General features: G+C 41.5%; 1 protein-coding gene and 1 pseudogene across 1 annotated transcript in view; one reads left to right on the top strand and one right to left on the bottom strand.

Annotated features, from left to right (window-relative positions):
* Window positions 1-26,718, bottom strand: part of Csmd1 (CUB and Sushi multiple domains 1) — a 1,422,978-nt gene that overhangs the window by 568,094 nt on the left and 828,166 nt on the right. The gene's annotated exons all lie outside the window — the stretch shown is intronic.
* LOC101983657 lies at window positions 3,061-3,940 on the top strand (annotated as a pseudogene).

The raw sequence follows: 26,718 nt of genomic DNA, 5'->3' as shown, positions 1-26,718 counted from the left end.
CCTTCCCCTGTAATTAGGAGGACAACTACCTTAATTACCATCATAGAAACTCACCCAGCAACTGATGGAATCAGAAGCAGAGATCAACCTGAGCTAGTGGGATCTCACTGACTCCAGAATGACAGCAGGGAACCTGCATAGAATCAAACTAGGCCCTTTGAATGTGGGTGACAGTTGTGTGGCTGGAGCAGTCTGTGGGGCCACTAGCAGCAGGACCAGGATTTATCCCTAGTGCTTGAGCTGACTTTTTGGAGCCCATTCTCTTCAGACGGATACCTTGCTCAGTCTAGATACAAAAAGGAGGACCTTGGTCCAGCCTTAAAGTGATATGCCAGACTTTGTTGACACCTCATGGAAAGCCTTATCCTCTCTAAGGAGTGGAGGGGAAGGGTAGAAGAAGGCAGGAGGAGCAGGAGGAGGGGAGGGAGAGGGAACTGGGATTGGTATATAAAATGTGAAAAGATTGTTTTAAAAATAAAAGAGACAAATATTTTTCTAGTCTACATCCAGTAGATTTCCAAGAAAGAATGTAATTTGGTGAAAAAAAATCATAAATATTTTTTAAAAATCTGGCCACCTAAGCATTTTATTCATTATTTCTTCCTATTCTCTAAATGGTTTAATAAAATCAATTAAGATGATAAAGTTAAATTTTTGACTACTTTACAAGACAGGAACTCATATTACTTTAGTTTGAAAATTTCATATAGATAAGAACTCTCTAGTGGCTTTGCTGTTTGCCTTTTCTGTTCTTCAGGTTGAACCCCAATATCTATATCTGAATTTTTATTATTTGTGCTACAATTGGTGCTCAATGTTTGGATTACCAATTCATAAAAAAGTCATTTGGCTGTGGCTTTTTAGACAACAGCACAGGCTGGAACTACATGTGGGGTTCAACCCCATCCAGCTAGGCTTTTTTCTCTATTTTTCCCTAAGCCTCTGAGTAAATTTGGAATTTTCTTTTGTGGCTTTTCTGAAACGGTCTCCAACTGCCACCCAAACTCCAGAAGCACCTACACTCCAAATGCAATAGGACTCACTTACCCTAGACTGGCTGGTCTAGCAGCTCCCTGCCATACATGCATTGTGTGTGTGTTTTTCATACAGCCCCCTCTCTCTCTGGTTATAGTCTCTCTCTGAACCCCCTTGTCAAGTTGTTGCCAAATTAGATAGCTGCTTTAAAATCCAGCCAGGCCAGTACAGTTCTACAAGCAGCAATAAGTCTCATATCTTCATCAACATTGATGGTAGATTAGGTAAGACAATTGGGAATTCTTAAAAGGAGAAATTAGTTAAAAGAGAAAAATTTTTGACACATTAAAAAATGGGAAAACCATTACAATGGAGGGATATGGGTCTCTGTGTTTCTGGAGAGAGGGGATCCCTTTGTTTATCCCGGCTGTCCAAATAGCTTACACCCAAAATAACCAGATAGAATCTGTATTCATTTAAACTCTGCCTGGCCCATTAGCTCTAGCCTCTTATTGGCTAACTCTCACATCTTCATTTAATCTATTTCTAAAAATCTGTATGTCACCACGAGGTCGTGGCTTACCGGGAAAGATTGAGCATATCTGATTCCATGGCTGTTCTCTGACTCTGCTTTTTTCCTCCCAGAATTCAGTTCTGTCTTCTCTGCCTACCTAAGTTCTGCCCTATCAGGCCAAGCAGTTTTTTTTTATTGATTAACCAATGAAAGCAATACATAAACAGAAGGTCCTCCTACACCATCTCTGTATGAAAATATGCTAGACATTTTCAAAATGGAACAACTGAACAAGAGGACATGTAAATTAGATAGAATTTATTTAAAGTCAATTGTAAATATTATCGGTTTTATCATTTTTGTCTTATCACCAAAATGTTGGTTAATCTGAGTGCTAAAGTACAGGCTTTAGAAAAATCTAATAAAAACAGAGCACAGAGATATTCAAATCCAGATAGAAGTATTCAACAGAGAATCAATTTCAGCATTGAAGTATGATAATAGAGAAGAATCGCCTAAAGTTTTCAAACAATGAACCTTAATACATCCAGTAACCTAACAAAAATGCCAAATAGTAGAGGTTCTGATATAGCTAACTGGACTCCTGTGTCAATGTCAGGTTTAAGGATATTCAAGGAAGCAATAGTCTCATATAATATGCATTCTTCTTTTGTGAAGTAAATGTTAAACTCATGGTCAGTATATAATAGAATTAATTATCCCTAAACACTGGATAGAATTGGTTATAGGTATTTTAGAGCCTGGTCCACAATCATAATGGAGTATCTGGTTCAGAGAAGAGGCTAAGATTAAATGATTTACATTGGATTGGATTGTTTAATATTCTATACAAATTGTATATATTGATACAAATTTTAATTTTTAGAACATACTGTTCATACATTTTTACTTCTGTTTAAGGTATTGTATGTATATAACTCATTTAAAATTGAAATCTTACCATTTCTAAACATCAAAGTAGGAATGCTGAGGACAGAGCTCCGCAGTAGAGACTCTAACAAGCATCCTGTCCTAGGTGACCTTAGATGAAGTCACTCTCTCCTTGGCACCAGGCTAGCTTGGTATTCAACACAGAACTGGAAATACAGGGACTGAAGGAATAGCCTGATCACTTCTGTTTATAATCTATGGTCAGAGGAAGTATCACACCGTGATTCCAGAAGAGATGAGCAGGGAGAAAATTTATTTAACCCTCAGATAAAGCCTTTGGAAGGATAGATGGGTCTTTTCAACAGAAGCAGAAAGGAAGATTGCAGCCATCCTTCATCTCTCTTCCAGGCCCCAGGCTGGAGCTATATTAAGCCATTGGAGAATGGAAGAAAATTGAAGCAGCATGAACCCTGATCTGGAATGACTGCCTAGGTCCTTGAATGACATGCTACCTTAGAAGACATCTCCCTGAGACCCAATGCTGAACAGAAAACAAAACAAAACAAAATTAAAGTGCTATGGATAGAGGGACATTGCACAACAGCACAGTTTGTGTCTGTGGTCTGGCTTATAACACCCAGCTTCTTAGGACCTCTCCCCTGCTCTGAAAATGGCTAACCTCTCGACCAGTGGCTGAAATTGGTGTCAGTGCCCATGGGCTTGCATGTAAGGTCCAAGATCCCAACAGTAGCCACTTTGTGACCTTCAAGAGTATGAGTGTTTCTAATGGAAGAGGAACTGGAGGACCCCTTCCCATCAACACAGTTTGTGAGGTAGCCTTACTGAGGAGGTTGGAGGCCTTTGGGAATCCCAATGTGGTCTGGCTAATGGATGTCTGTGCTAGTTCCTGAACTGATCTAGACAGTAAGGCCCTCTCGTATTTAAACCTATAGACTAGGACCTAAAGACAAATATGGACAAGGTACCTCCAGGCTTGGCAGTTGACATCATCAAGGATCTGATATATCAGTTTATAAGCAGCCTAAATTGGCTTCACGCAAACTGTATCAGTGACCATGACCTGAAGCCAGAGGACATTCTGCTGATAAGTAATATGGTAGTCAAGCTGGCTGGCTTTGACCTAGCCAGAATCTACAGCTACCAGGTGATCCTCACCCCTGTGGCTGTCCAGGTCCCATATTCCTGAAGTTCTTCTGTAGTCTACATATGCAGTAACTGTGGACATGGGAAGTGTTGGTTGTATCTCTGCAGAGATGTTTCATCAAAAGCATCTCTTCCTTGGCAACTCCAAAGCTTACCAGTTGGGAAAAATCTTTGATGTCAATGGACCACTTCCAGAAGACGACCGGCCTCAAGATACATCTGTACCCAGAAGAACCTTTCACTCAAGAAGCCCTGGAGAATGTAGTCATGCCTGAGATGGAGGTGTCTGGAGCATGACAGCTGCTGGAAATACTGATTTTGACCCACATAAGTGAATATCTGTTTTTCAAGTCCTGCAGCATTTATCTACACATGGAAGAAAGTGACCCAGAGTAAGGAATAACGTGGCTGCCTTTCCCTGCTCCTGGATACTTGTGTGGACAGATGCCACTGCAAAGGCAACCTCTGCCTCCTCTGAGGCTGGGAAGACCACTCCTGTTTTTTATAGAGAATATTTTAAGCTTTAAATGGCATTCCCCACTCCTTCTCATGAAGCTTGACCCTCTTGCCTTCCCACTTCTCTACATTAAAGCTGGGTGTGTCTTGTCTTCTTCCCTCCCTGACTTATACTGAGATCTTTCCTTTATAAGGCAAATAAAAGAAGGCCACCACTACCACCACCACCACCAACAACAACACAACAACACAGTTGGCCTCCAAGATAACATTTCAAATATTTATGTCTGAAATGACTGACAAGGTAGAAATCTCAGTAGAAATCCTAGGGTCGTTAGAATTTTTTGTGAAACACGACATGTACTCTCAAAGACCTGTCTTTGGACAAGGTGTCAGGGTGGAAGAACACACCCGTCCGGCCCTCTCCCTTCCACAAAATCCTGTCAACTTATCACCTCTCTCTTTGCTCTCCCGAACTGTAGCCTCCAAAGGCAATGAAACCACTGTGTTCTCTTTTGTTAGAGGGAATATAATTTCCAAGAGCTTCATTCCAACATTAGATTATTTGCTGTTTATTTTCCTACCACTTGAAAATTGGCCAAATAGATATACAATTTTTCAAATGCCAGGGATATTTTATTATTGGGTATTCATTATTGCCATTTGATAGATGTTGCTATTAGTAGTTGCTTGTAGTCAGATTTTTTCTTTGGGCCACCAGCTCACAAATAACAATGGGAAGATTTATTAATTATGAAAGCTTAGCCTTAGCTTAGGCTTGTTTATAACTAGCTTTTATAACTTAAACTAACCCATTTCTATTAATCTATGTGATGTCACATAATATCCATGCTGCTTCCTCCTTGTCATCTCATGTCTCTCTCATGCACCTAGATTCCCCCTGCTCTTTCTCTCTCTGCCTGAAGCTCAGCCTATACCTCCTGCCTACCTATTGGTCATTCAGCATTTTATTATATTAATCACAGCAATACACTTTCATGCAGTGTGTAACTATCCAACAACCATCACTCTTTTGCCTGTCCCTCTCAAATCTTCTTCATTTTCCTTGTCTTTATGGCTCTCTCCTTCTTCTCCCTCTCTTCCTAGACTTCTGTCTTATTCATGCAAGCCTGTATATTGTATTTCCTCAGCACAGAGAATAAAACCCAGGGTCACCTAGTACTTTTAGGATTCTCATGATCTGACTACAGATTTCTGTGTGTAGGTGTGTGCATGGGTGTGTGTTTAAATCTTTTATTCCTTTCTTTGATAGTTCTCGGATTCTTAATTCATTATTTGATAATTTCATACATGTATACAATGTGTTTTGAATCATGTAAAATTGTGTCTCCAAGAAACCCCTTAAACATGCCTTCCTGAGTTCTTGTCCTTTTAGCCACAGTTTACTGATCTTTTAATTTTATGTTTACAAACCTCGGAATCCTACTGGCTTCGTGGGCTTCGAATGTCCTGCTTAGCTAATTACAGTAATTATTTATGCACATATTAACTACTGTGATTTGGAAAACGTGGTAGAATCCCTACTTTAGGTAAGAATTGGCTCCCAGTGGCAGTCTTGGGTACAAGGCTCTCCAGGGTACAGTCAGATACAGTCACTACTGCCTTGTGCATCAGCAAGCCTGGCAGAAGTAAACAGCAAAGGCACAGCAAGAAAAGTAAAGGCACACACACAGAGAAGGCGAGCTGCAGGGAGAGCAGAAAAGCTACAATAGTGACAGCCCTTCTGGCAGTCTAAGGGCTTATGGCATGTGTGAAGCTACTCAAGAAAGCTGTTCACTCACACTCAGAATACAGAATGGTGAAAAGGCAATCAACGTGGAGGTCCAGACTCTCCCAATCAAAGGAAGAAAGATGAGGCACTCATGTATCCAAATCTGCAAATAAGCAAAGTACTGACAGAAAGGAAGCCTCATCTCCTAAGTCTTTGGATGGGTTCATAGGACTTCACATTCTTCATCTAGCCCCTGGGAAGATAAATGGAATAAAATGTTAAAGACATCACCTCCCTGACCACCGACTCTTTTAGTATTGGGAAGCTTGGTTTATTTGACATCACTAGGATAAAGCTGTAATGGATTGGTGACTGTGCTGATTTCTAACTAGTTTACACAATAATGGTGGGTGGCTCTTAGCTGATCACATGGTATATGCCTGTAGTCTGGCACCTGGGAGGTGAAGGCAGGAGGGCAACAGCAAGTTCCAGACCAGCCAGGGCTACTTAATGAGTCTTTGTCTCTAAAAATCAAATAAAACAGCTATGACAGGTAGATCTCTCCTGCATGAGAAGTCTGACTTTCTCCAAAATTAGTTTTAAAAGTATGGAGAAAAAAATGTTTGTCATGGAAAGCTTTATATTCCTCTAAATATGGGACTTTATCAAAATTTATGATAAAGAAAGAAATAATGAAAACTGCCTTTGTGCAAGTTTAATTCTTAGACGTTCTAAAAAACAAAAATAAAGCCCGTTGCTGACATAATAGTTTATTATCTTCATTAGGCATGCAAATATCATGACTTAAAGTGAAACAGAAAATACAATTATCTTTGTATAATTATTTATATAATAACTATTTCATTGAATCTATGAATATTTCTTTTTAGAGTAAAACCTTGCTGCTAGGTGGACAATTCCTTCATCTGCCTTGTGACTATTAGCATGAATTCACATGAGGGCTACATTTAGTTACACAGATAATGCGCACAGGTAAGAACTAAATTTTGTGTTAATCTGGCCAGGCCAATGTGCAGAAATATTTGTCCAGTGTTCTAGATGAAATATTTTGAAGTTGAGATTAAGTTAGTACAGTTTAAGTCAAACATATTCAATCAGTTGATGACTTGAATTTAAAAAAAAAAAATTCTGTCCTACCCCCAGAGAGAGAAATTCTGCTAGGAATAACCTTAGTACTGACAATGTAAATATTACCTGAGCCTTTGACTGACAACCCACCATCAGGTTTTGTTTCTAGCAAGTCTCCACAATACATGAGCCGTCTCCATGGAATCAGTCTGTCTGCACACAATTCCATTCTCTGCGGCACTCCTTTTCTGGAATACCCACAATTCAACTTGATATAATTTCATATTATTCCTGTGACAAAGAGATCACTGAGTTTTAATAGTTATGACTATAATTTAAAAATTTTTGAGCTTCCCAGTGTGATTCCATTTGGAGTCATGATGATGAAACATGTTTGGAAGTCTAGGGTCTATGGTGTTTTGTGGCATTTGCTGGGCACTGGGATTGACAAAATTACAATGAACTGTGTACTATCAGAACACATAAATGAACTGCTTCCATAAGCAAGCAAGCAGAGGACTCTCTATACATTGTGAACACACAGCATGCTCCATGTTTCTAGAACTGGGCATGTTGAGAACACTAATAACTACATCACAGAATTCAGAACAATATGGAGCCTCATAGAGCCCCCCAACCCAATCCGATGGCTTAAGCAACAGAAACTCATTTTCTCATAAATCTAGTCCCAAATCAAAACTTCTCTGCCCTATGGGGTCACAATGATTCCATGAGCAGTTCTGATGAGGTAGAGGATTTTTGACAGGTGACTTAGTGTCCTGTGGTGAGGGAAGGGCCAAGGGCTATTTCTTTTTCCAGGTTCTTAGAGGTGGAGGCAGGAATACCAACTGCCATCATTTCCTAACACCTTTGAGGGAGGCAGACATGGGTTTATAATTTATATCTATTAGTAAGAGAAGACAAGTTTCTGCAGTACCACTCACTATATTCAGGCCTTACGTCACACACATGTGCCTTGGCTCAGACCTTCACCACATTCGTGATACGCAAATCTGGACTATTATTCTCAAGGACTTATTGACAGTGTCTGTAATCTTCCAAAATTCACTTCATGTATTTTGGGCATTGCTTCCACATCACACGGGAGAATGTTGGAGAAACTTGTAGAAATCTAGAAGGTCATGTGTGCATGCTTACTAACATTGCGGTGGTTTGAAAGAAAATGGCCCCCAAACAATATTGGGGGACAATATTGGCCTTGTTCGAGGAAGAGGTCACTGTGGAGTTGGGCTTTGAAGTCTCCTTTGCTCAAGCTTTGCTCAAGCTTTGCTCAGCGCAACACTCAGACCACTTCCTTTGCCTGTAAGATGTAGAACCCTCAGTCCTCAGTTACTTCTCTGGTACCCTGTCTACCTTCATGCTGCCATATCCTGCCATGATGAAAATGGACTGAATCTCTGAACTGTAAGTGAGCCACACAATTAAATGTTTTTTTTGTAAGCATTGCCATGGTCATGGTTCTCTTCACAGCAATGGAAACCCTAAGACAAATGTCTCCAGGTTCCTTTCCCACTGCTCTTCCAACCCTGTTGACTCACAGCCTTTACTAACCACACCACGAACTCTGATGTTTCTTTGGTTGTGATCTCTGAACTGCATGGCTTGTTTTTGTTTTGTTCCCCACCGCTGTGTTGGTGCCAGCCCTACCCTCCTTGTGTTGTTGCTCTGATCACCAGTAGAGTGTTCCTTCTAGAAACACGGGTTATCAATGAATCAGAAGCTTGACCTGACAGTGGTTTCCTGCACCCCAGGTCCCTGTGGCCTCTCACATCTCTTCTTTGAAAATGAAAACTATCGCCAGAGCCTAAAAAATTGAGCAGCACCAAAAAGTGGCTGAATAAATATATACCGAATAAATGGGTTTGTTCTAGATTTGAATTTTAATAACATCAAGTAAACAAGGCCGGACCGATTATTAAGCTAGAGAGCTTAATTTTAATATTTTATATGGTGTAAGCCGGGAGACCAAAGCCTATTGGTGACACAGATGGTGCTGGATAATTGTGTCCCTCTGTTCTATTGTCCTTTGTGTGTGGATTGCTATAAAGAATTGACAGAGTGTCTGGAAGCCATGGCATTCTCTTAGATGTTGAGAATCTATAAGAATCTTTAAATGAGTTCCAAGAGAATCCGAACCAAAGTTTGTGACCATCTGAGTGTTCAATGGGTGAAACACAAAAAAAAAAAAGAAAAAAGAAAAAAAGAAAATAGAAAAATATGTGAATCTTTCTGAAGTTTCCAAGGATGGGGGTAGTACTCCAGGTGTCTGTGTCTTGCTGGAGGCATCACCAACAAACATAGTGATGATTTATATCTTGGATATTTGGGGTTAAATAAAAGGGTGGGCCACCAAGAGTGATACATTTCAGGGCTAACCTCACCTGGGGCCCTTACTATTTTGGTTCTCTGTAGGTGTCAATCAGTGTGTTTCTTTCTAATGGTTAGAAGGATATACCTGGGACAGCTTGCTTCCCTCTTAATGTTTTCTTGATGTGCCTAAACTATAAAGGTGGCTTTATGGAGTGACTAAAAGTGACTCTATGTTTGCATCTTAAAACAAAGCAAAAGGAAAGAACAGAAATCAGCATATGTTTGTCAAATGGCCAGGCAGATGTTCCTGATGGGCTGTGCTAAGGAAACAAGTAAAATGCCAAAGAGCATCTCACTGGCCTTCTACAGAAATGTCTAGGAACCCGGTGGTGCATGAGCACTCACAGGGAACAGCCTGAGAATAAGCAAAGGAAGTCAACTGTATGTTCTCTAATACTAAGAACATCTATTGCCTTGAGGCCGGAGATGTTCAATAAACAATAGAATGAATGAAAAACTATACTGGTGCCCAATTGGCAGAGAAAATGTATTTATATATTTCAACAAAATTTAAGCATCTCTCATATTACTTTAGCTTAAAATATGTGTGATGAATATTCATACGCACATTTATCACTCCTGTGCATGTGTGTATCTATGTGTCTGTGTATGTGTGACATTTGAAACATAGAGACCTCAATTCTTCAACTAATGTATGGCAGGATAAATTCCAGAAGTTCAATCTGCACTGTGAAATCAGGAATTGAATGGTGCTTTTTGGGCAATGGGATCTGTCTTGTCCTAAAGAGAAAACACTATAGCAAGATGCCTTTGACTGTATGTCATACAAAATAGAAATAAGTATAATGGAAGTTCAGGGTACCTTCAATTCCTTCCTTAGAAAGGTCTATATTTTAAGATTTTAAATATCTCATAAGCTTGACTTTGAACTCGCTCCAAAATGAGAAAAACAAATTGCAGAAATAAACTGTCCTCAGAAGTGTTTTCTGTCTTCAGATGCCACCTTTACTTTGTGGCTTCTATTGATAGTTAGGTTTTTCCTAAATTGGACAGCCTCAGTCAGGTACTGACTCCTAAGTTGGCAAAGACTGGACAAAGTGAAGCTTTTCTTCCAAAAGAATTCTCTTACTTATTCTGACCCATCGAATGTAAGGAGATTGGGCATGTTTTAAAAAATTTCTTTCAATTTTGTTTTGCAGAATTATTTTTATATCCAGCTAAAAATACCTTGATCGAATTTATCCAGAGATTTGTATTAGGGATGGTGTCTGATGTTGTGCAACAGAAACCAAAACATCCTCTCTCATCAGACCAGTAGAGCTTTCTGTAAGGATTCTAAGTGGCATGCTCCCAGTGCAGTAATCTCCAAGCCCGTGACGTGTGGTTGGTAACGATTTTCAATGTCCTTGTTAGACTTTAAGAACCAATTGCAAATCTTGCTTTGACTCCTCCTGCTAATAATACACTCTGTACCCTGTGGCTCCCAACTTAATGATGGCTTAGGATGCTGACTCATTCTTAAGACAATTGGCTCAGCATATACTGTACTTCAGCATCACCGCTTGAAGATAGTTAACTATTGCACGTCCATTTTTCACTGGTAGTATTACTTTTTATTTTTTCAGAACTTCAGGCATGAGTACTGCTTTTATAATGCATCCACCCTTCCCTTTCCAACTGCAACTGCTTTCATGCCTTCCCTCAAATTCATGACATCTTTTTAAATTATACACACACACACACACACCTGATCCCATTTTGTGTTGCTCATAAGGACGCACACACAGAGCTGACAGTGATTGGCTATAGCTCTTCATCTAGGTGTGGGGCCTTGTGAGATTTCCGGATTCACATCAACAAGTTAACTGACATCCTTCCTATGCAGGACTGCTGTGGGATAATGTTCTTGTACACTGTAAAGATTTGTCACTCATATTGGTTTAATAAAACACTGATTTCCAGTAGCCAGACAGGAAGTATAGGCTGGACAACCAGACTGGGAGAATTCTGGGAAGAGGAAAGGCAGAGGCAGTCACTATCTAGATGTAGAGGAAGCACAGTGAGAATGCCTTACTGCGAAAAGGTACCAAGTCATGGCTAAACATAAATAAGAATTATGGGTTAAATTAAGTTGTAAGAGTTAGTTGGTAATAAGCCTGAGCAATAGGAAAACCAATTTATAATTAATATAAGCTTCTGTGTGTTTATTTGGGACTGAATGGCTGTGGCACCAGACAGGAAAGAATCTTCCATCTACACAGGATGTGTTTAGGGGACCACATTGCTGTGACCTCATGCGTTCAGCTTTCCTTTCAGGTATAGAACACATTATCAAGCAGAAAGTAATAGGCAATATGATGGTTTGAATAAGAATGACCCCTATAGGCTCATAGATTTGAATATTTGATTACTAGGGAATGGTACTATTTGAAAGGATTAGAAAGTGTGGCCTTGGAGGCATGTGTTTTTGTGGGTAGGCTTTGAGGTTTCAAAAATCCCATTCCAAGTCCAGAGTCTTTTTTCCTGCTGCCTGTGGATCAGGATGTAGAACTTGGCTACATCCACAGCACCAATTTGCCTGCATGTTGCCATGCTCCCCACCACAATGACAATGGAATAAACCTCTGAAACTGTAAAGCCAGCCCCAATTAAATGTTTTTCTTTATAAGAGTTGTTGTAGTCATGCTAGAGAGATGGTTCAGTGGTTAATAGCATTGTCTGTCTCCCAGAAGATTCCCAGGACCTACATGGCAACTCATAGTTGTCTATAACTCGAATTCCAAGAGATCTGACACCCTCACATAGACACACAGGCAGGTGAGACAGCAATGCACATAAAATAAAAATAAATCTTAAACAAATAAATCAAATAAATTAAACAAAAAATATTTGTAGAAATGGTGTCTCTTCACAGCAATAGAACACCGACCAAGCAATGTAGTATCATTTTTAATTACTTTCTAAGGCAAAACTGTATCTCAGTCTTAGATCTATAAGAAATTGGAGCAGATGCCCCTGTCTAGAAGTACAAAGAAGATAAATGTCATATGTGTATGGAACTCACTCAAAGAAAATGTTAGCACCAATGTTTTCAATTCCAGCTACCATATGTATATCCCATCCGATTGCAAAGATGCTTTGAAAATAATCATAACCTTGCAAAAATGCATGGAATTTCAAATTGGGAAAACATTCAGAAGTTAATACAATATCTCAATTGAGTGAGATGGTTAAGATTAATTTAAAGTTTAGACTTATTATGCTTGAGAGACTGTAGTGGCATTTCAATTGCATTTTAATAAATAAATCTTGCCTGAAAGTCTGAGGGTAAAACAGTCCCACTGGTCAGCCTTACAGACCAGGTTACAGTAACATATACCTTTAATGCCAGTACCCATAATGACATGCACCTTTAATCCCAGTAGACACACTAGTTGCCATAGAAACCGGGCAGTACAAGTCTTTAATCACAGTGGTGCATGCCTTTAATCCCAATCATTGAGAGAATTATAAAATGGGAGCAAACAGTTCTCAACACACAGTCTCATTCTGAGATTTCAGAAGGCAGGATCGCCATTTGAGACTGAGGTCAGGGTGAGAGCCAGTGACTGGCTCTTTTGCTTTTCAGATCTTCAGGTTGAACTCCAATTTCTGACCCTGAGCTTTTATTGATTGTGTTTGAAGAGACTAAAGAGCAAAGCATGCCTATAATATGTAAGCCCCTGACTAGCACAGACGGGACCCTCACAGCCCATTTCCGTTTTCCCTCAGACATTGAAGACTACTCTTAAATTAACAGATCTTGTAAAATTTGTTGTTCTGGCAGGATACCAGGTCATAAGGGGTTTTTGTAATCAAACTTGTTGACTTTGTTCAAAATAATGACTAGGATATATGTGTTAAGACATATTTGTTAAAATTAGATCTTGCCTTCACATAGATAAAATACATGTCATCTTATGGGCTTTGTCTTTATAAGCCTTGGGCTGATATGGCTAGCTGCTGCATCTTGGGAGCACAGCCAGGTAAAATCCTGGTCCCACACTGGATTCCACTACTGAAATAAGAAGTCTCTTCTCGTTAAATTTTATTGTATTTGTTTTTATTTATTTTATTTATTGCTGTGGTGAATCTGTGAGCCATCCCAGACCCATAACAAAAGGAGTCTCCCCCCCCCCCCAAAAAAAAGTGAAATATCAATCTTCAAATAGTAAGCGGCGAATGGCTCCATCCACAGATGGGAACAGGACATCATTAGTATTCATCTCATAAACTTCATGTCTAAAGTAAAATGCGAATTTCTCAGATGCCTGGAAGGTTTGTTCAGAGCTGCACACCCACGTGCTTACTCCATTGATTAGTTTGCCGAGTTCGATTTTCTCAGCTGTGTTCAAAATAACTTTGTTCTTCATGTTTCACAGGTAAGGAATGTCATCGTGATCTAACAACTTCACCTTTTTCCTTTTCCAAAGAGTTTGTACAGTACCCACACAGGACTCTGGCTCTCTACCCTCTGTCAACTACTGGGTGACTCAACCCTCTCTGTTCTTCTAGAAACCCCTTTTGCTTTTAGCACTAGGACCTCTAATGCACAGCTCCCAACTAGATTAATGCTATTTTTTTTTTATCAATCTGTTGGTGTGTAGATGTTTACTTCACAGAATGAAAATTCTTTGTAGCCTTCATTTATTTGTTATTTATTTTGTACCTATTATGTACAATTATAAATAAAGAGACTAGAGAATTTAAAGTCAGTGTGTGATTAGCTAATGAAAAAGAGAAAACTCTGCACCCAGATCCTGTGTGTAGGGAATATGAAACTAGTATAAGAAATGTATTAAAAGTAAAAAAAGGTTATATTTATATGAAAAATTAAATTACCGTCTGCCTGATAGTTATTGATAATTATACAATAACTGAATCATGAGGGGGCTTGCATGCCAGCACATCAAGTAAGAAGCTAAACAATTGAATAAGTCTTTAAAAATTATCATAGAGTATTATGGAATGTAGCTTTGAAGTAAGAGTCAACAGTTACTAACAAGAGCCTATGAATGGGCAGGACAGGTAGGTATGCAGTATCTCTGACACCAAGTGTTTCATCTTAGAAAATGCTTGAATCTATGACAGTCCCTCATCCCCTGGTATCCACAGCAGATAGTTCTAGGGCCTTTGCCAAACGTTCTTGGGGATACTCAAGTCCCTCCCACAAAATGGAATGAAATGGGAGGGACTTAACATCCAGCCTATATATCAGCCCATGTGCTGAAATGGTCTCTAGATGGCGGATGTAATGTGATCACTACATGTATCATTATCATATTATATTTTTAGGGAGAAATAACAAGACAGTCTAGCATGTGTTCTGAGGCTATGCGGTATTTTATTCTTCAGTATTGATGGAGTCTGCACTTAGGGAACCACAGACACAGAGCTGACTCTGTGGCAGCCTCGGGTCTCAGCTACAGGAAGTGTGTGGAAATCAGATGTGTAGGAACTTAGCACATAGGAGGCAGGACTTCCTGGTGCACCCAAGTATTTGGAACCCATTGTGAAGTTCTGAACAGTATGCTGGAGTGCTCAGCTGCCCTCAGCACCCAACAGATTTTGTGGGAATTGTGGAAAAGGAGCCTCCATCCTGTGTGATTCAATCCATTCAAACCCTACTCAGTTCTTCGCAGCCTGATTAAATATTATTTTCATTATATTAAAAAACTATGGTGTAGAAAACTTAAAATACCACTGTTAATTTAAGAAAACTCTGTCTCCCTTTCTTCCCTTTAAGAAGCGGGCTCATGAGTCAGCCTCCCTAGGGCCTCAATCTGAGGTGAGATTACGGTCATGACCGACGGGCAGAGAATTCTCAGAGAATCAGTGAAAAATTAATAACGAGTTTGGAGGATCAGATCCCAGCCCTGACGTAAAGAGGCTGACAAATCCTTGGAGGGAGCCCCAGAGGCTCCATTGGGTAGGTATACATATACCTCACTCCACAACAAAATTATTAAAAAAGAACGATTTCAGAATTCTACACCATGATCCATGGTTGGGGTTCGGAGAGTTGATTTATGAGCATGAGGGTACAATCTGTCTGGCAACAGGACCAACAGTTACTTTATCATTTTTTTTAGCAGAATTGTCATAGGAGAAAAATTGGATTTTTAAGAAAGTAATAACTATAGAGCAATGTCATTTTTAAAAGCACACAAGGAGCACCCCTGGCTCCCAGGGAGTGTCTGCCAGTGAGCGCTGGGGACTGTGTGTTTGCATTCATTGCTGGCAGACACACCAGACTCACTATTTTTGTTTCTAGTGGACTGAAATACAGATCTGCTCTGGCAATGAGGTCGAGTGACCTCGGTGGCTTCAGAGCAAAACAGCCTCTGCCTTCTGGGAGAAGCAGAACAGATTTCTTTTAGGGTGGGAAGACATTTCTTAAAGGTTAAAACTGGCTTAAGGGATGAAGCGTTCCGGATTTCTAGTTGACATTCTAGTGTGCATTTGAGAACGAAACACTACAAATTTGGTTTTAATTTCTGTCAATTATAATTTTAAGTAAAGTAAATAACATGCACACGTGGTACCTATGCCAAACATTATGGAGGCTACACGTGTGCAATTTTGTAATGCAGTTTAGAAAGGATATTTGCGATTTAAACAGAGGGGTACAGAGGTATATTGGGGGATTCCCTGCAATAAGAAATCATAATTGTGGTTAAAAGAAGAGTCCACATGATACATTTGAACATGAACTCCTGGGAGGCCCTAGCTGGGCAGTCAGGTGACAGACTTGTGGCCTGATCACTCCCCCCTTGCTAGTTCACCCATGGAAAGACAAGGACTGTTTTTGCTTTCTAGGGTGCTGTGTGGACAGTTTGGATCAGAACATATCACTGGCTGACATGCGCATTGCACTAGCTGAGAGTGTCCCCCCAAACATTAGCAGCTATGATGCCATTTTATCAAACTCCTGGTAAGCCAAGCTGACTTCAAGTTAATCTAATGGGGTTTGTTCAGGGCAGCCTGACCTAATCCGAAAAGTACTCTGTAAAGGTCTTGGGTCCAAAAGAGAAAAAAGTCGTCCTGAAGACAGGGTTGTAGGTAGAGCTCCTACAGCCAGGTACCACAAGCAGCCTGTGAAAGCTTGTGAGCCTGAATCTGTCATCATTATGGGATTCAGCTCCAAGAAAATCCCAAGTGTGTGGGTCCCCACCATAGACCCTGCAGGGGCCCACACGCTTGTTGGGGTTGCCCACTCCTAGCCCAGAAGGCAGACCCCCTTCTGCCAGGCAACACTGCAGGAGGGATGAATGGTGTAGCTTGGAACCACACTGCCTTTCCATCCTGAGATGTGAGGAAGCTCATTTGCATATCAATACTCCCAAATCACCTTCCTGCTCTGGGAGCAGCTGGCGGTGCCTGTCTCCGCTAGTCAAGGCTCCTGGTGCCAGCCTCATTTTCCCATGGCATCTGTTTCCTCCATGAACAAGGGTCTCAGGATGTTTCTTTGGGTTAAAATAAATATATGCAATCATTTATTCTGTTGCTCGGTTGTATATCTGCTGCCATGGGAAGCTTTTCTGGACCATCTGCCCCTGTGTCCTTTACTGTTCTCTCTGATTTACCACAATATCAGAGCTATTCCCTTTCCTCTGTATCCTTCGGAGTTCATCCTGAATTTCTTCTTACGCTTACTGTATGACAAGCTGCTATTTCCTACTGTAGAAAACTAATTTCAAAGAGAATCAGAGGCTGAGAGTCTTGACCCTCCCCATCACCAACTTTCAGCTCAGTCTAGATGGCATAAATAGTGGGGGTGACTTCTCACGGTTTGCACCTTCAGTAGCACAGAGAAACTCAGTGAAATCTTTATTACACACAGTAACTAGGAAATGGTTTGTTTCCCACCCTTTTCAAACATGATTGCTCTCTCTGTCTCTGTCTCTGTCTCTGTCTCTGTCTCTGTCTCTCTCTCTCTCTCTCTCTCTCTCTCTTTCAACATTTGGGTGTTATTTTATTTTCTCAGTACTTTAAAATTGATTAATTGATGGGATTAATATAGTTCTCAGTTCATAAAATCTAAAGCAATTATTCTCTGAATTTACTTAGTTCATTTTTTTTTTGTTTTATACCCCCTCCTTGGACATGTGTAGTCTGATTGTCCAATGTCCATCATTTCAATACGAAGACAAAGACAGACTTTAATTTCGAAGGGAGGGGTTTTTTAGTGCAAGTTTTTGTCGCATGACTTATGATGTATATGTGACTAGGTGTCTGAAAATCAGACACTGTTTCAAGAGCTCCTGAACCCCCTGTGTCTAATTGCAGTCATTCACGCTCTAACTCCACAGAGTCATTTATTAGCAGTGATATAATGAAAAGCTGCCATCTCCTGAAATGGTGTTTAGAAAGCATGCCTTTTTCCGTTTAAAAACACTAAAGAGTGATGTGCAGAATATATATAGGCAAACACAGTCTTACAAATGTGTGCACGTCTTTGCAGAGTGTATATTTACACAAACATCAACCAAGCCAGCCTTAGAATACTAGAATTTGACACTGAACCTTCTTTTAGAGACCCGCAAGGGTTTAGTGGCATACACTCTTGGCCCTCTATATACAAGATTAAATCTGTTAGATGTATGGACTCTATTACATCTGAGGACCAATTTAGGGACAGAAAAAAGAAATCTAGACTGATAAACCTAAGTTTCATTGGACGTAAAAGTTTAATTTTGGTGGAAACAGCCCGCCCCCTTCCTGGAAAGGATTGGTGAAGGATGGTGGAAAGAGGGAAGTGGAGCCTGAGATCAGGGATCAGGGACACTGCTCAGGGGGTACAGGGCAGCTGGAGTGAGGGTTCTGAAGAGGGACTGGGGATGTGGCAATAGCATGGTTGGCCAGAAGGGCACTGTCACAGACATGTGGGTTTCTGTGCCTTAAAGAGTGCATGCAACCATCTGGCCCAGCAGCTAAACTGTCTTCGCTAGAGCTGGAGTCCTTAAAATAAGCAAGCAGATGAATAAGCGAAAGTCTGTGATGCAAAGGGTACACACCATAAGGTAGGAGGGAATTGACTCCCAGGACTGAAAAATGCTGCCTGCCTGCCTGCCTGCCAGCTAAATGGCCCAACACCCCAGGAGGGCGGCTCCAGTTGTGTGCTACTGAGAGAATTCACAGGCGGAACTCTGGAGGCAGTTCAAGCTTGCAAATATATTTCCTTGTGTTTTAAAGAGAAGACTTGAAGGCGATGGTGGGAGCATCCTGGATGCAGGAGTGCCCAGTGGTGATCTGCTCAACCATGTGTAGGCCTGTGTGGATCAGTCCTGGCTCTGTGCTTTCTCCGTATGCTGCACAGATCCCTCTCCCTGTGTCTTTAATTCACCACTCAATTATCTATCTCCGTAATTCTAAAATATCCTCCTTTAACCCAAGTCTCTTGCTAAATACATTGCCTTATTGCTTTGAACTCCTTTTGCGAGCAATCTGTGGGCTTCTATCAACCAGAGCATCACAGGACCTCATGCACATCCTGCGTATGAAATCCTGCAAACAAAAAAGCCTTGCAACTTTCATTCATTCATCCACCCACCATCTGAAACTCCCCAGTGCCAACCTTGTTTCCTGTTGTTCAAGCCAATGCCCCCCCCCCTTTTTGGATTTCATCACTCTTCGCCAACCAGTAGTGACAGAAGACCATGCCCTTGTTTTCCTGGCTCATTGGTTGGTGGCCTAGTCTCTGTTGGCTCTGTCCTCTGAACACTTGTCTTTGTGATCCTGCTAGCCTGTCATCTTTCCCTCGTGTACAGACTACATCATGAGATGCTGCCTAGCTCTTGTTAAAAAGCCACTGTTCCCTGTCTCCTCTCACTGAAATGCAAATAGCATGTAGTTAGGAGTAGACCTTAATTATGTTCCCTGACATTTCTCAACTCCTGCTTTAGTGCCCATTCTTAATCTTTCTGGAAGGAAGGAGAAGAAACTAAAGCAAAGAGAGAGAGAGATCAAAAAGGAAGCTACCACAGGCCACCACAGGCTATGGTCTTGGGCATAGCTGCTGTCACGGGACCTAGCAGGAGGCAGGTACCCAGCCTCAGAAGCATTGGTCAGGATCTCTCTGAAATGGGATTCTGAGTACAGACCATCTGAACCCTTTAGGAAAAGCTGCAGGTGGCAGTGGGCTGCTCAACACTGGATCAGTAATTGACAGATTGTTTTAGGCAGGCTAATAAATTGCTCTTCAGTCTATTCGAACTGTGGTGACCAGTTTCTCTCAATGAGCAAATCATCTGGTTGTAACAGAAAAGCAAGTAAATTGAATTTGTTGACTTATTTCTTACTTATTCACTTGCTCTCAGAGAAAGTCTCTCTCTCTTTCATTAACATTTGCCTTGTTTCTTTCCCTGTCAGATATCAATTATTTTTGTAATCGCCAAGGAGTACATGGGAAAACAACAAAATTTCCTTCCATAATATAAAGGCACGGGGTGACAAATTCTTACACTCCGGGTGTAAAAAGCCTTAAAACCCCCAACAACAACATATTAAGCCCCCAAAGAGTAGGTCAATCATTTGGTAAAATTAAATATTAATAGCAAGCTCTGCATCTTTTTGCTGTTTTCTTTGAGATAAATGGTATGTCTTCCAGTTACTTTCATTCTTATAATTCCTGCTGTTTTAATGCCTGTGTTGCAGAATACTCTTCTCAAAAGAGAAGGCGTCAAAATTCCTTGGTACATCTTAGAGGTGTGTGGGTGGAATTTTGAGACACAAAGCTATCGTGGACTTTGGTGAGCAACCTCGCTGCTGGTCTCTGCTAGATCATTCTGTGCTTCTCTTGACCTCCATGGTACTCCCATGGTCAAATGTGCAGTCAAATTTTCAGGCATTAGGAGACTGAATCTGGACAATGGAAGAGAAAAGAAGAGAGAGAGAGAGAGAGAGAGAGAGAGAGAGAGAGAGAGAAAGAGAGAGAGAGGAAGCAAAGGAGAATTGACTAAAGAGGAAGAGGAAAGACCTGGAGAGGACCAACTTCAAGAAGTGGCCACCTGGTCCAGGCTGAGTTTCCAAGCAATCCACGCATATCACCTAAAACACTATCACTAAGGGATGCTTCAATACACTGTAATTTATTTAAGATAAGAAATTCGGGGCTGAAGAGACAGCTCAGCAGTTAGAGAACATGTTGTTTTTGCAGAAGACCAGAGTTAATTCCCAGCACCCACACTGGGTACTCACAATAGTCTATTATTCCAGTTCCCAGAGATACAGCACCCTCTACTGGCCTCCTCAGGTATCCACATGTGCTTTTGCTAAACTACGTTTTATTTACCTATGGGGGGGGCATAGTGCATCTGTGAGGGTTTGTACATGCTATAACATGTATGTGGAGGCCAGAGCACAGTTCTGTGGAACTTGACTTTTTCCTCTATTGTGTGAATCACCTAGGTATAGAAGGCAGGTAGAGGGCCAGCCTTGGTGGAAGGCGCCTTTGTCTGCTGAGCTATTTCATTGGTCCTTTTCTTTCTATGTGTCTCTGCACTGGCGCTTATAGATTTAATTATACACATGTATATTGGTGGCTGTGGCTTTGCTCAGTGGATACAGTATTTGCTACACAAGGGTGAGAGTCCAAGTTCAAATGTCATGAACCCAGATAAAAGCGAAGGGTGTACTGTTGAGTGTTTGTAATTCCAGAGCTCCTACGAGGAGGTGGGAGGTAGAAACAGGGACTCCCCAGGACTCTGGGGCCATCTTGCTTGGAATATGCAGAACCTGTCCCCCCAAAATGGGAGGTGAAGACCAGTACCCAAGGCTGTCCTGGGACTCACACACGCATAGGATGAATGTCTGCACAGTTAAACATTCACATATAGTGATGAACACACACACACACACACACACACACACACACACACACACACTCCCTGTAGATAACTTTCTACAGGGCCTCTTTCTTTCCTTCATATAGAACTTTTAAAAAATGACTAACGTATAGTTCCTTGGTCAAAGTGAAAAAGACCAAGTTGTCTACTGATTTAGCACAAAATGATGAGATAATTACATGAGGTTCGTGAACCAGGTGCTGGAATTGCTAGGGAGCAATTAATTGATTCACCCTAGGTGGTGTCATTAGGAGAAAGACTCACACATGGAGTAATGATTATACTGGGCCTCGAATATCGGGAGGATTTCTCTAATTATGGAGGTAGAAGGCCCTCCTTCCTTCTCACCTCTGCTTCGATGGGTTTAAAAAGAACACTATGAGAACGAGCTCCTTGGTTTTCGGGCCTGGGTTTATATTTGGAAGAGCAGTGAAGCAAGACTGCAAGGAGAAGCCTTGTAGAAACTATGTGACTTGCTACTCTATGGATACTGAGTCCCCCAGCCAGGGGCTAGGGTATCCTACCCTATGGATACTGAGTCTCCCAGCCAGGGGCTAGGGTATCCTACTCTATGGATACTGAGTCTCCCAGCCAGGGGCTAGGGTATCCTACTCTATGGATACTGAGTCCCCCAGCCAGGGGCTACCTGCCTGCCTGTTGCCCTGGGATGTTTCAGCTGGTGTGTCCTGTGCTAGGTACAGGTGGCTTCTGGGTAGGCTTAGGTGGAGTCCACTCAGTAGAGCTGGTCTCGAGGGCCTCACTGAGTGGTGCTTACCATAGTACTTGTTCGGTTCTTCATAATACACAAGTGTTTGCTATTTGATAGTTCATCTCTCTTTAAACAGAAGAGAGAGGGGGAGGAGAGAGAGATACAGAAAGTCAGAGAGACAGAGAAGAAAGGACACCCTTTGTTGTAAGGAGAATTCAAGAGCTTGTTCTACAGAATGACTAAATTTTCCATCAAGGAAGAAACTGTCAGTTGTAGAAGAAAAACCACAGCCCTGAGAAGTGGCCAGTGTTCGATTCTCAGCAAGCACCTCCAAGGGGATCTGTCTGTTCCACACCCGCTGCAGGAAGTAGTTGCCCCTCAAAGGAACTTGCGTGAATTTTTGTGGAAATGGGTCATCACATTTTAAAGTTTGCCTCTGTGAAGACAGAATTTATGGCTGCCACACTGAATTTTAATAGTCTGGTTTGTAACTTTGACTTTCACTAGGGATATATACAGAGTTGGTTTTCTTCATGTCTTTTTTTTTTCTTCTTTTTGGCCAATGCTATGAATTTTGGGACCCAGTGACTGTTGCCACAGCCTCAACCGACAGTTCAAAGTGAAAGTTACACTGGGCTTTTTTTTAAATGAAGCCTACAGAGTGGGGTGAACTCTGTCATATCCCCAGGACTTCATGAATATGAATAACCACTTCAAAGGGTCTGCTCTTTAGAAAAAAAATCGTTGGGATATTTCATGCTTGACCTCGATTTCATAACAAAGATTTAGAACGCACCCTACTCACTGCCTTCCTCAGCACTGATAATCTTTGCTCCAGTACAGGTTATAGGTGTGATAGTATCTTTAGAACACAAGTCTTACCACTTGAAAACATCAGTAGCACACTTAACAAGAACACCAGCTCAGACCTAGGCATTGACACACTATTAAAAGGCAGTTTTGCTAACTGCCACGGTATCTGCTTGAGAAACTACTTCTCTCTATCATTCTAAATATTCATCATTCTTGTTATTATTAATTTTTAAGATTTATTTATTTATTTAGCAAGTATATGGCAATCTGCGAGAAGTGGGTGCCAGTTCTTATTATAGATGGTTGTGAGCATTTATGTGGTTGCTGGGAACTGAACTCAGCACCTCTGGAAGAGCAGCCAGCGCTTTGAACCTCTGAGCCATCTCTCCAGTCAAACTCTTATTATTATGATAGTTAATTTTCCAAATTGACCAGATGTAGGATCACCTGTGCTGGGATGGACTTTATGGCCAAGCAGCTGCTTTTGAGTTCTCCTTTTAGGAAGCGGCCATTCATGCACCTTTGTTTAGTGACCCCAATAAAGACTTATTGGTTCCCAAATTTGGACTTTGTGATATCATTACTCTGGTCTGTCATGGATTCCCTGTCTGTGTACAGTAAAGGTGTGTGTGTGTGTGTGTGTGTGTGTGTGTGTGTGTGTGTGTGCCCGTACGCGCGTGTGTTGCATCTACCCAGGATACATTTCATGTCAGTGATGGGGTTTCTATAGGACGCTAAATAAAGAGGGAGAAGTCATTCTAACTGTGGGCTGTACCATTGCAGCGCCTGGGGTCCGTGCCACATAAACAGGAGAAGCCAAGCTGAACACCAGCATTCAGCTCTCTACTGCTTGACTGGACATGTGATGTGACCTGGTGCCTCACCTGCAGGCTACCTCAGTCCCTGCTGTGACAGGCGACCTCCTCTCATCTCATGCTGTGAGCCACAACAACCTCTTCCTCCTTTTGTGTCAGTTCTTTGGTACCAACATCAAGACAAGTCATACACTGGTGCTAGACCTGTTTCTCCACTGTCCTGCATTATCCCAGCTAAAACAGTCTGGAGTTAAACCCCATTTCCAAAATGATTGTTAATATTGTAACCCAACGGAATGCTATACATGTCAATGTATTTCTACTTAGAATATAATAAGGAATGTGTTTTCTAGGATGAATTTTGTTTCTTACGAAACAAGAGTTTCCAGGAACATCAGGTGTATGCCTGACAAGATAAAATTGCACATGGTATGAGGGGCTTGAGAGACAGTGACAGATAAGGTAGACATAGGAACTGGACAGAAAATCCAGCATTAGCTTCCTGTCTAAGAAACAGCCTCATGGTATCGCAGCATCTCCCCTGAAGACGGAGCCTAAGGGAAGCTTTTTCACAGTCCACGTGATTGCAGGATTAAGTCACACTTGCTCACATGCACTAAATCAAGAGCGCTGGGCAGAGTGATCGACCCTGTGTACAAACACACGACTCAGCCCTCCACTGCTGAGAGCACCCCTCAATCTTCAACAGACGAATAAATGAGCCAAGGCAGTCATCCAGCCATGCTTTCTACTCTATCCTTCAGCATGGCATTCTCTGTCGGCTACAAAGAGTTCTTATTCTTCATATATAAAGCACCTTAGGATTCAGCATTTCATATAACGTTATCTAGAAATAATACCATAGGCATTGTATCCATAGGCATGCAGAAAAATGGGCATTGAACGCAGAGATTTGATTGAACGTCTGGGAGGGGATCTTTTTCATAGCACATGGGGGCTTGTTTTATCAAGGGATCCTCTGTTCCAGATATATCAAGAAATGTCTCATGAGAGCTGGCCGGATCTCAGTAGGGGTTGGCCATGCTGTAAAGATCAACGGTGTGAGTTGAGATAGAGGCTTGTTCATGTACTATCAGTGAGCCTGGAATCTTTGAGCTCAACAACCATGTGGCATTGAATCAAGCAGCCATGCCTCTGTAATGAGGCTCCAACATAATCTCTGGACACTGAAGCCTGGGCATGCTTCCCTGCTTGGAAGAACTCCATGCACTTTGTCCCACATCTGTGCTGGAAGGTTAATGCATCCTGGATCCATGGCATGAGGGCCAGAGGAGCTGCGTATTTGGAAGCCGCCTGAGCCTAGCCTTCTGCATCTCCTTCTATGACTGGTTTTAATCTACACTCTCTCCAGAGCCAAGAGTTTAACAGATTTGGGGGAATTCTGTAAGGACTCCAAGGGAATTATAAAGTCTAGGGTTATGCAATAGATCACTTTGATTATAGACTTGGTTGGATTAAGTAAGGTCTAAGGAATGAGTGAGGGCATATATCTGAGTATGTCTGTCAAGGTATTTCTGAGAGGTTTAATTGAGTGGGGAGAAAACCACCTTGAGTGTTGATGGCACAATGACATGGGATAGGATCCAGGACCAAATAAAAAGACAACAGGCAAAAGCCAGGTAGGCACCAATATGCATCCCTTCCTACTCCCTGACTACAGATGAGAACAGGACCTGCTTCCCTTTCCACACCTTGCTTGCTGAAAGGGAGTACACACCCTCAAAACATGAGTCAAATATCCTTCACAGGTATTTGGTCTTAGTCACAAGAAAAGTAACCAGTACAGATGGGTTTGGGAACGAACATGCCAGGCTGACAGATAGTACAGGAAGTGAGGATGGTCACAGGAGGTCTTTGAGACTCCATGCTTGGCTAAACCCGGATACAAGCAATGCTTCACAAAGCCATCCTCACCCATAATCACAACTAAATCTCACACTGACCCTGGAACCTGAGGGAGAAGAGAACACAGGTGGGGAGATTCAACTTGGAGAGCAGCTAAGGGCTGACATCATCAGGGTGTCTTCTCCGGCTGGCTGCCTGTCATTCTGTGCCCCCACCCACCTACCCTCAGACCATTGTGAAGATTTTATTCATTCTAAGAATCTCATGCCTCCAGAAAATGTCAAGAAACAGCAATCTTTCAAAATTACCCCACAGCCCAAAAGCCCAAGGCAATATAAAATATTTTCTATGTGGCTATATATAAAAAAAAATGACCAGTCAAGACTTGATCAGTGGCTATGTGTCACTTTTTAAATTTGAATGTTGGTGGTTTTAAACTAATGAATACTATAATAGAATTTAAATTATATCACACACGATATCTTATTCATAAATTACTACTATGGTGGAGTTGAGTTAACAATATCATAAAATATTTGGGTGCATCATTGACCATGTAGTTCTTTGTGTAAACTGTTGCATGATTTTACCTAAAAAGGCATTTATTGCTATTTTTAATTTTACAAGAATTAATGTAGTTAGGATCACTGAAGTTTGCTCCATGAACTAAATGGTATATATCATGAAGGCCAAAAACAAATTAGGCCATCACCAGATTAACTGGAACTCAGAGAGAAGGTCCACCTCTTCCCGAAGTACTTCCCTCCACATTTAATTCTCAATGGACCTAATCCTGGCAGGATTGGAAGCTCATCGCTATCCAGGTGGCATTAGGAATCATGTCTCTAAACAGAACTGTTTACCTGATTCTATTTTTGGTTATCCAAACAAAATGAGAGGATGTTATTCCACCCAACACAAATTTTAGCAGTCGTGGCAAACATTTAAGTTTTCTGTACATGGTATGTCCTGTAGCCCCTAACTTGGACTTCTGCCTTTTTTTCGTCTTTTCCAGTAGATCACTGGAACACCTTCTCTCAAGCTACGGAAGAGGGCATGGTCTCTACAGCTCCTCCACAGCTCCTCATCCATTTGTTTACAGGATGGCCACTGGCCCAATGTGACTGCAATCCCTAGAGGAGTGTCAAGGAGCCCATAGACCCATTCAAGCAACACTGCATCCTTAGGTGGGAGAAGGACCCACCTCTCAGCTCCAAGTGAATGCTGCTCTTGGTTGTGTCAAGGTTCAGGCTCTGAATCCCTAGAAAGAGTAAAATATTGGCCGTATTGCCAGACAGAGTCACTTAGGGTGAAAATGGTCGTGATAGAGCAATTGCTTCTGGCAAGGGAAGCGTGAACAGGGAGGCAATTTGATTTGGGAGCATAGCTTTGAGGTTCTCAAAAGAGAGAGAGGGGGAAGAGAGAGAAAGGGCAGAGAGAGAGAGAGAGAGAGAGAG

The sequence above is a fragment of the Microtus ochrogaster genome, unplaced genomic scaffold (assembly GCF_000317375.1).
Source record: "Microtus ochrogaster isolate Prairie Vole_2 unplaced genomic scaffold, MicOch1.0 UNK7, whole genome shotgun sequence".
Lineage (NCBI taxonomy): Eukaryota > Metazoa > Chordata > Mammalia > Rodentia > Cricetidae > Microtus > Microtus ochrogaster.
The sequence above is the reverse complement of the archived record's forward strand: the minus strand, read 5'-3'. Positions and strand labels throughout refer to the sequence as shown.